Below are 9,796 nucleotides of genomic sequence, written 5' to 3'. Positions count from 1 at the left end.
GTTAGAGTGTGGCTAATGAAATATTGCCCCAACCTTTGGCGGGAAATTCAAAAAATCTAGGGCTGGTCACACTTGGTATAGTAGGAGATATAGTTTTGATACTAGAAAATATTTTTGATTTCTGTGCACACTTATATTGAAAATCAATAGAAATTGCTAATATATGTACAGAAATTTGACAAAATCTGTTAGCATTTGACGTATTAATGATATGACGCCCGACTTTCAATCCGGAGGTCGCGGGTTCAAATCCTGGCTCGTACCAATGAGTTTTTCGGAACTTACGTACGAAATATCATTTAATATATACCACTAGCTTTACGGTGAAGGAAAACATCGTGAGGAAACCTGCATACATCAGCGAAGAAATTCAAAGATTTATGTGAAGTCTCCAACCCGCATTGGGCTAGCGTGGAGACTATATAGCCCGAGCCCTCTCAGACATGAGAGGAGGCCTGTGCCCAGCAGTGGAACGTATATAGGCTAAATTATATTATTTATTTTATTTTTTATATTTTTATATCAAATTACTACTGACCAGTCACTTCACTGATTTCTTCTAAATTTTGGTTTTTCGTAAGTAAGTCGTTACGTTCCAATATTTTTATTTTATTAATGTTTTCCAGAGCTTCGAGTTTCTCCTTGTCTTTACACTCTTTTCCTGTTTATGAGATTTAAGTTTTATGATATTCACATACTTAATCAAAGTTATAGGCAAATGTTAGAACTAGTAATTAAAGTATCAAAATATTAATAGAGCACCAACCTACTGATATTGTTTACGACTTGTAAACATTGCAGTTTTTCATTATATGCCGCTTCACGTCGACTTCGCTCTTGGTTGTAATTATTTATTAGCTTAAACAGCAAATTGCGGACCTCGCTTGGTATCGTCATTGTTATAATATTTAAGATTTACCCTTAATAACCCGCGAACAATTTGAATAAGTGACATAAATTGACAGCAGACTTTTAGCCTTTTTTTTAAACCATAGACAATTGGTGATACCACAAGGAAATATCTGTCAACAATATTTGGCTAGCCAGAATCTAGTCATTACGATGGCCTTTCTCGATTATTCATTATTATTATTAAAGCTGAGCCTGAGAGCTATGACTGATCTGAATTAATTATCTGTTCATACTTCATAGACTAGCCTTTACTTTATTTTAAAATTGACTGATGTCATGTAAAATAATTACATTTTTCAGGTAGGTACGAAATGTCACAAAATTTTAAAACATTGTGAGGAAACTAATCCCATTAAGGTCTAGAGTTCTAGACAAACCTCCGGGTTGGAAGGTCAGATAGTATAGTCACATCCGTAAAAGCCGACCCATGAGCCGTGGCAAATGATGATGATATTCAGTTGAAAATATATACGAGTAATAATTATCTTATAAAAATGCATTTACGCCACTATTTGTAAGTGCGATAGGGACGGCCTGCTATTTTATCGTCTATCGCGCGACCATGCTTCCCGTGCAGACACAATTAAAATTAAATTCAGTTGACCCTAATTCATTTTCAATAAAGGAGAGTCAAATTGATTACCAATTACATGTTCTCTATGTCACAAATAAGTCGAATCGGCCCAGGTTGACAACAACAACAACATTTCAATTGACCCATATCGTCACTACTTTTAAAAAACCGGCCAAGAGCGTGTCGGGCCACGCTCAGTGTAGGGTTCCGTAGTTTTCTATATTTTTCTCAAAAACTACTGAACCTATCAAGTTCAAAACAATTTTCCTAGAAAGTATTTATAAAGTTCTACTTTTGTCATTTTTTTCATATTTTTTAAACATATGGTTCAAAAGTTAGAGGGGGGGGGACGCACATTTTTTTCCTTTAGGAGCGATTATTTACGCAAATATTAATATTATCAAAAAGCGATCTTAGTAAACCCTTATTCATTTTTTAATACCTATCCAACAATATATCACACGTTGGGGTTGGAATGAAAAAAATATCAGCCCCCACTTTACATGTAGGGGGGGTACCCTAATAAAACATTTTTTTCCATTTTTTATTTTTGCACTTTGTTGGCGTGATTGATATACATATTGGTACCAAATTTCAGCTTTCTAGTGCTAACGGTTACTGAGATTATCCGCGGACGGACGGACGGACGGACGGACGGACGGACGGACGGACGGACGGACGGACAGACAGACATGGCGAAACTATAAGGGTTCCTAGTTGACTACGGAACCCTAAAAAACTTGTATCTTCGTCTGTCAATGAAAAGAAAATTGTAGTAAGTGTGTATGGAATGCATATAGACTTACTGCGTTTTAACTTTGAGAAGCAGTGTGAGATACGAGATTTTTTAAAAGTAGTGACGATATCCAAGGACTTACTATCTACATCTACGTGGGCAGTTGTGGGAGTAATATCAGTTCCTACCCGATCTTTCTACCTTGTGGCTCTAAGATACGGGTTAGGATGGCTTGGGAATGGCTGAGAGATAGACTAAGTGACATTTAATGGACGTCCGTCTCAATTTACGTGTTTCAGGGTTTCGATCGTTGTGGGATAGTGGGATGGTTGCTGTCATTTGTATACTTACCCGTTACTAGGATTACCTCTGTAATATTATCTATCTTGCTTAGGAGCGATAAAAGCAAATGGGCTATATTAAGAAACCTGTAGGATCTGCCAGTGCACCTTAATTTTTATATTACGATATAAAATATTAAAATAATTGCGCGATAAAACAACTTGTCATAATACGTTTTCCCTGACTTGTAAAGGTTTTTGGTCCTCTTGACAAGATTAGGATTGTTTGCTTTTATTTGGCGAGTGTCAGGTGATTTGAAGGAAATCTCTACAATCCCTTATAACTTGAGTGTCGATCAAAGAACAAATAGTAACCTAATTTTCGACTTTTTACAGTAGGCCCTCATAGAAAAATTTACGCTGAAGCTAAGTACCTACTCATATATCTTACTCAACCACACCCATTGCGGTAGATCTTGCTTCCCCATGATTACAAAACAACTTACAAGGGTGCGATAGTATCGACATTACTGGTAACGAAGTTAACGACCTTTTTGAGGAAGGCGCCTAGTGGATTCTCTCTGTAGAGTAGTGTAGAATAGAGTAGCCAGTGAGTGATAAATCTTCAGCAGACGTAGTTGCCAATTTGGCAACTTTTGAATAGATTTAAGATAGGGCACCTAAGTATTTGGCTTAGCATCGATTTTAGACATGAAGGTGTCTAGCTTATCTGGTACCTAAGGTACCGGTGCGGATTAATTTTGTAAACATGGTCATTTCATGCATGAAATTGACATGTTTGGATTTACCGTCAACTTTTCTAAAAATTCAAGAGAGAAATTTTAATTTTAAACTAATGGAAACAAAAGTTATACCGTAAAAACCATTTTTTGACCCTAAAATTGTTCAACTTTGATGCCAAATATCACAGAAACTATGAGCTGTGAAGTAATTATGAGATACTGTTTTGTTTAAAGGCGATGCTGTTAATATTGATAGGCTTTACAAACTATCATAATATCAATGGCTTCAAAACGAAGGTCATTGGCGTAGGGAACGCCCTTAAGAATCGGGCCATACTTTACATGGTATTTAAGAACATAGGTAAAGTAACCGTAAGTTTTTTACATACATACATACATACAATACATACAATCACGCCCGTATCCCACAAAGGGGTAGGCAGAGCACATGAACTACTAAGTTTCAGAGCCACTCTTGGCAAAAAGCGGTTGAAACAATCCAAGTTTTTTACATCTAGGTACATTTTTATAGTTAATTATCTCTTATAAATAAAAACTCGCTTCAAATGATCCAATACCGAGTAAATTGAGCTCAAAACATAGCATTAAATTAAAAACCTAAATCAGAGTAGGTATAAATCTATGACACAAATGTCCAATTGCGAAGTGGCATGAAGAGTCTCCAGACTGTGAAGTTCGTGGAATCACAAGTAATGAAGATGTCTGAATAAATTTTATACAAGGTCAAACTCAGGCTGTTGGTTTTGTTATGGATGAAACTGATGAATGAATCTGAAGTTTAAGTTTATATCGACTTGCGCTGCACTAGGTCGTTCCCTTAGTATTAAGTTTGTAAGGTTATGACGGAAGATCATCAGCGCTGCGGCTTCCGTAGCATGTATGCTGAGTCAGCGCCTATTCTATACCACAACTCACATTCCACAACCAATACTTCAGTTAAAATAATAAGTGTGCTAATTATTGTATAATGTTATGTCAAGTCTTTTTAGTATTTCGTCTTTCTTTATTTTGTTTTGTGTTGCAAAGCATGTAAGTTTGTGGTTGAATAAAGAATTTATCTATCTATCTATCTATCTAGTTACCTATTAGATTTTAGATTTGGAAGTTCGCAATGTAGGTAATAACCATTGTTTTCTATCACATTTACCTGATGATATATGTACGTACCTACCTAACACCTATCAATAATACCTACCAAAGAGGATCGAGTATTATAGAGAGTTACTGTCAAAGTAAAATGTGTAATCACAGTGCATAGACTGCCATCTCTCGACACAAGCTTAAAACTTTTGAACCTCAGTTTTGACAATCTGGTCACATATTGTTAGCTTGCCCATACAACCATTTCAGTCGCAAAATCTTCAAATCAGTAACTAACTGTCAAATGTGACATAACGCGTGGTAACGTCGTGCAAACAATGCGACCGTATTGATACAATAACAAAATGTAGTCGTCGTGTGCACTCGTTACGGTAACAAAATGTGTACGAATTTGTGGCTGTCAATGTCACTGTCAGAATGACTTTTAACGACACTTTATTAGTCGACGTTTGCACACATAACGGTAACAACATGTGGACGAATTTGTGGCTGTCATTGTCACTGTCAGAACGGTTTCTGACAGTGACATTGACAGAATTTGTACACACATGTGTAGGTCTGATTACCGAACTGCTCCTAAACCACTGTATCCGCAAATGACAATCTGAAATACGAAGGTTTCTCAAACTGTCTTGTGGAGTTGTGGACTGGTTGCTTTGAATCATTTAAATATGAGCGAATTAAATAATATAAACGACGACGACCATTTAAGCACTCTTCGACATTTTATAGAAATGTGGGAAAGTTAAGAAAAGTGCAGAATGATAATACAAATAGATAAGCACTTTATAGTTATATACTTAATGTATTAAATATATAATTTTTAATTCTTATTCATAAAAATTAAGTGTAGTGTTGCTTTACACAATAAAAGTAGGAATCAAATGAAATAGAGTATTTACTGTGATATTAATAGAATTTCTGTTGCGCAATGATAGTTTTTTTCAGTACAGATGCTGCTTTTTTAACGCAGTAGTGCGAGCAAATCAAGCAATGATTCATTTCTTGTCTGGTCGAAACTCTTAGCTTAGATTTAGGTACTGAAAATCGTCGTACGATACACGTGCGAAAAGGACATTCACAACTCGTGTCGATTTAAAACACTCCCTTCGTTCGTGTATTAATACATCGCTACTCGTATCGATTTTCCTCTTTTCCGCACTCGTATCTACAAGTATTTTGTTTGGGTTACAAAAAAAACACATTATTTACTCTACTACGTTTTATTTATGTCTCTTTAACATTACAAATTTGTAGATACTTATCTATACAAAAATATTGACAAAAGAAGTACAGATCGCTGAAATTAATGTTGATAGTAATATTAATGACGACTACTTCAACAAGTGTCAATTGTGAAATGCCGCAAAATACTAGTTGCTCTATAGAAGACCATAATAATATGATCCCCGATCCTTTACAACCCAGCAGCTCGGTACGCACGTTACAATTTTTTTTAATCTTCTTTAGTGAGGGCAACTGAGTACGACGGCATATTTAATTGTTTATAAAGTTTGAGGATACCTGGAAAAAATTAATACAAGAAGCATTCACTGCCTTCGGTCACGCGTGTACGCTGCGACCATTTTGCGACCGTTTGTCGACCGTTTGGTGACCGTTTGGCGACTGTTTTTTACATGGAATATTACCGTCTTAATCCATATTTTAACAACTTTATTGGTTTTCTAGGCATTATTTTTATTATTTCAGTATAGTATATGCACCGGAGCACTAAAACTTCACCAATCAATATACATAACACGCAAACACCGAGTAGTCAATAATATTATTACTGGTTAAACTGAGGTAAATTGATGGCGCGTTGATAAATTTAGACTTATTTTATGAAATCACTTGAGCAATTTAATTGGCCATGGTAATTAGCCCACATTATATTACAAATGCAAACAATATTTATCTTTAACAAATTCTTACGCCATTACATTTTAATGTCAAATGATTTAATTTCATTTTTACTTTGACGTCTCTCACGTCTCTGACAGTCGCCATTTGAAAAGAATGAAATGAACGAATGATTTTGGAAAAGTAGTCGCCAAACGGTAACAATGTGTGCACGCGTAGTGCACACTTCTGTGACCATTTGTGCCTGTTACCAATCGTCCCCATTTGGGTCGCCGCGACTAAACGTCGACCGTACTGCGACTAAGCATTGAGACCCGAAGACCTGTGTGTACACAAAATAGGAGGATTTGCGTAGGAACGGCGACCGATTATGGTTATATGGGTGATGTGTGTTAAAATGTCAAATATTCATATTAGCGCCATCTAGCCGAGCGTTCCCCAAAGGTGTAACGCCATCGAAGCCACCGTACCTTTTTCTCTAGGGCTTTGAGGTACGTTTTTTTCTTAGACTTTATCCGTCTATACAGAGTTACATATGTCTTTGATAATACGTAAAGGTGAAACCAAATGATTACACATTTATTTCTGCGAAAGTAGGTTCTTGGTTCTCATCTCAAACAATCGTAATCCATAGGTATTAGGTACTATAGAATTGATACTAAGTATATCCTAGATTCACAGGAAGGATACAAAAAACCGGCCAAGAGCGTGTCGGGCCACGCTCAGTGTAGGGTTCCGTAGTTTTCCGTATTTTTCTCAAAAACTATTGAACCTATCAAGTTCAAAATAATTTTCCTAGAAAGTCTTTATAAAGTTCTACTTTTGTGATTTTTTTCATATTTTTTAGACATACGGTTCAAAAGTTAGAGGGGGGGGGACGCACTTTTTTTTTCTTTAGGAGCGATTATTTCCGAAAATATTAATATTATCAAAAAACCATCTTAGTAAACCCTTATTCATTTTTAAATACCTATCCAACAATATATCACACGTTCGGGTTGGAATGAAAAAAAATTTCAGCCCCCACTTTACATGTAGGGGGGGTACCCTAATAAAACATTTTTTTCCATTTTTTATTTTTGTACTTTGTTGGCGTAATTGATATACATATTGGTACCAAATTTCAGTTTTCTAGTGCTTACGATTACTGAGATTATCCGCGGACGGACGGACGGACGGACGGACGGACAGACAGACATGGCGAAACTATAAGGGTTCCTAGTTGACTACGGAACCCTAAAAATGGATACCTCAATAATCCGAACCAAACTGTCAGTTTAGAAAACGAGTAGGTACTGATATAGGTAGGGTAGGTACTTGTCCTTACAGGATACGTAGCCAAATGGCACAAACGCTCACGAAACGAAACGCTCGTAGATATCTATCTCTTGCGTATTGGCGCGATAGAGCCAGACTAGCTTTCGCAGCAGCGTTTCGTTTTCGTTTTGCGTCGCAGAAATGCCATTCGACTACGGCACCAGAAAAGTAAGATAGATGTACCTAAGTAAAAAAAAAGAACAACAGTAATTACGGCTAAACGCTGAAAACCCTGAAACTGTATTTAAATTGAGTCTATAAGTAAAACTTTTGTTATTCATTTGATTATGGAAAACACTATAATTAACTGTGGCAGAATGACATCACACCTGAGTCAGCCAAACAAACAGAAACACATATTTGTCTACAGATTCCACCGTAGCGTAGGAAATAATGTGATGGTCGATGGATTATTCATGTGAACTACAGTTTTATATACCTACAAAGTTTATAATTTGCAACAAAATATCATAATTAGTGCAGTAAATATATTGGAAAATTTAATATAAGTACCTAATTACCTATTAGGGTTTAGTGTAATGTACAGTGGGGCAAATACCAACTAGGGGCAAATGAAACTGATCGCTTTTTTCCATGTTTTACAATGTTTTCTTTATTAAATAACCTAACCACAAAACTAAAATTTTGAAAAAACCCACGATCATAGCTCCCGACTAACTCAGCTTTCAAACAAAAAACCGGCCAAGTGCGAGTCGGGCTCGCGCACAAAGGGTTCCGTAGCAGCAAATATAATAAACCAATAACTTAACCAAAATTACAGTTAAATCAACCTATCTCAAAAACTATAAGAGATACTTTGATCAAACCAAAAATCGTTGAAAGAGTTAATTAGCATGCATCACCTCTATTTTTTTTAGAATTTTATACCCCGTAGTTATAAAAATAGAGGGGGGGGGACATACTTTTTACGACTTTGAGAGCTGATATCTCAAAAACCGTTCACTTTAAGAAAAATGTTTTTTAGAAAACTTTATATCATTTTAAAAGACCTTTCCATTGATACCCCACACGGGTATGTACATCGAAAAAAAAATTTTCATCCCTCAGTTACATGTATGGGGGCCCCACCCCCAATTCTTTTTTTTTACTATTTAGTGTCATAATTTTGTAGCGGTTCATACAACACATATTCCCATCAAATTTCATCACTGTAGTACTTATAGTTTCCGAGTAAATCGGCTGTGACAGACGGACAGACGGACAGACGGACAGACGGACATGACGAAACTATAAGGGTTCCGTTTTTGCCATTTTGGCTACGGAACCCTAAAAACCGGCCAAGTGCGAGTCGGACTCGCGCACCGAGGGTTCCGTACAAACCTGCAAGGTTTACAAAGTTCGTTCATTACGACAATCGAGTCATAACTATGGTATTTTTATTGCAAAATGAAATTCATAACATTACAATGGGGAAAGATGGAGGAGCATAAATTTAAGAATATTTTGTAATGTAACTAAAAATTTAAGGTTTTCGGAATTTTTCCTTTATGTGTGCTATAAAACGTTGCTTCATGCCAAATTTCAAGATTCTAGGTCGACTGGAAGTACCCTTTAGGTTTTGATTCCCTTGCGAGTACTTGCGAGTTTCAAAATATGCAGCTTAAATTGCTGTTTCTTTTGATTTCGTTGACATAGAAGTTTGATTTTGTTACAGCTTAAAGGTATTATAGACCTGAGTATTTGGTATGAATTTCAATTTAATACCTCTACGCGTTTATGAGGAAATGGGTAGTAAGGTTAAAATTATTAAAAAAAAATATATTATGTGATGTAACTAAAAATTTATGGTTTTCGTAATTTTTCCTTTATCTATGCTATAAGACGTTGCTTCGTACCAAATTTCAAGATTCTGAGTTCACGGGAAGCACCCTGTAGGTTTTGAATTTTTGATTCCCTTGCAAGTGTCGAAAATTTGCGGCATAAACGGCTGTATCTTTTGATTGCGTTGGCTTAGAAGTTTGATTTTTTCACAGCTTCAAGGGACAGTAGACCTGAGTAATTGATATAAATTTCAGCTTCATACCTCCACGCGTTCCTGAGAAAAAGGGTCTTGACAGACGGACGGACGGACGGACAGACGGACAACAAAGTGATCCTATAAGGGTTCCGTTTTTTCCTTTTGAGGTACGGAACCCTAAAAAAAACTAAATCTAAAACGGTTCAGGAGCTACGATGCCACAGGTATTAACTCACTTTTCCAAGTTGTTTACAAAGTTTCATTAATGAG

This window comes from Leguminivora glycinivorella, chromosome 22 (assembly GCF_023078275.1).
Source record: "Leguminivora glycinivorella isolate SPB_JAAS2020 chromosome 22, LegGlyc_1.1, whole genome shotgun sequence".
Taxonomy (NCBI): Eukaryota; Metazoa; Arthropoda; class Insecta; order Lepidoptera; family Tortricidae; genus Leguminivora; species Leguminivora glycinivorella.
This window is presented reverse-complemented; position numbering follows the sequence as displayed.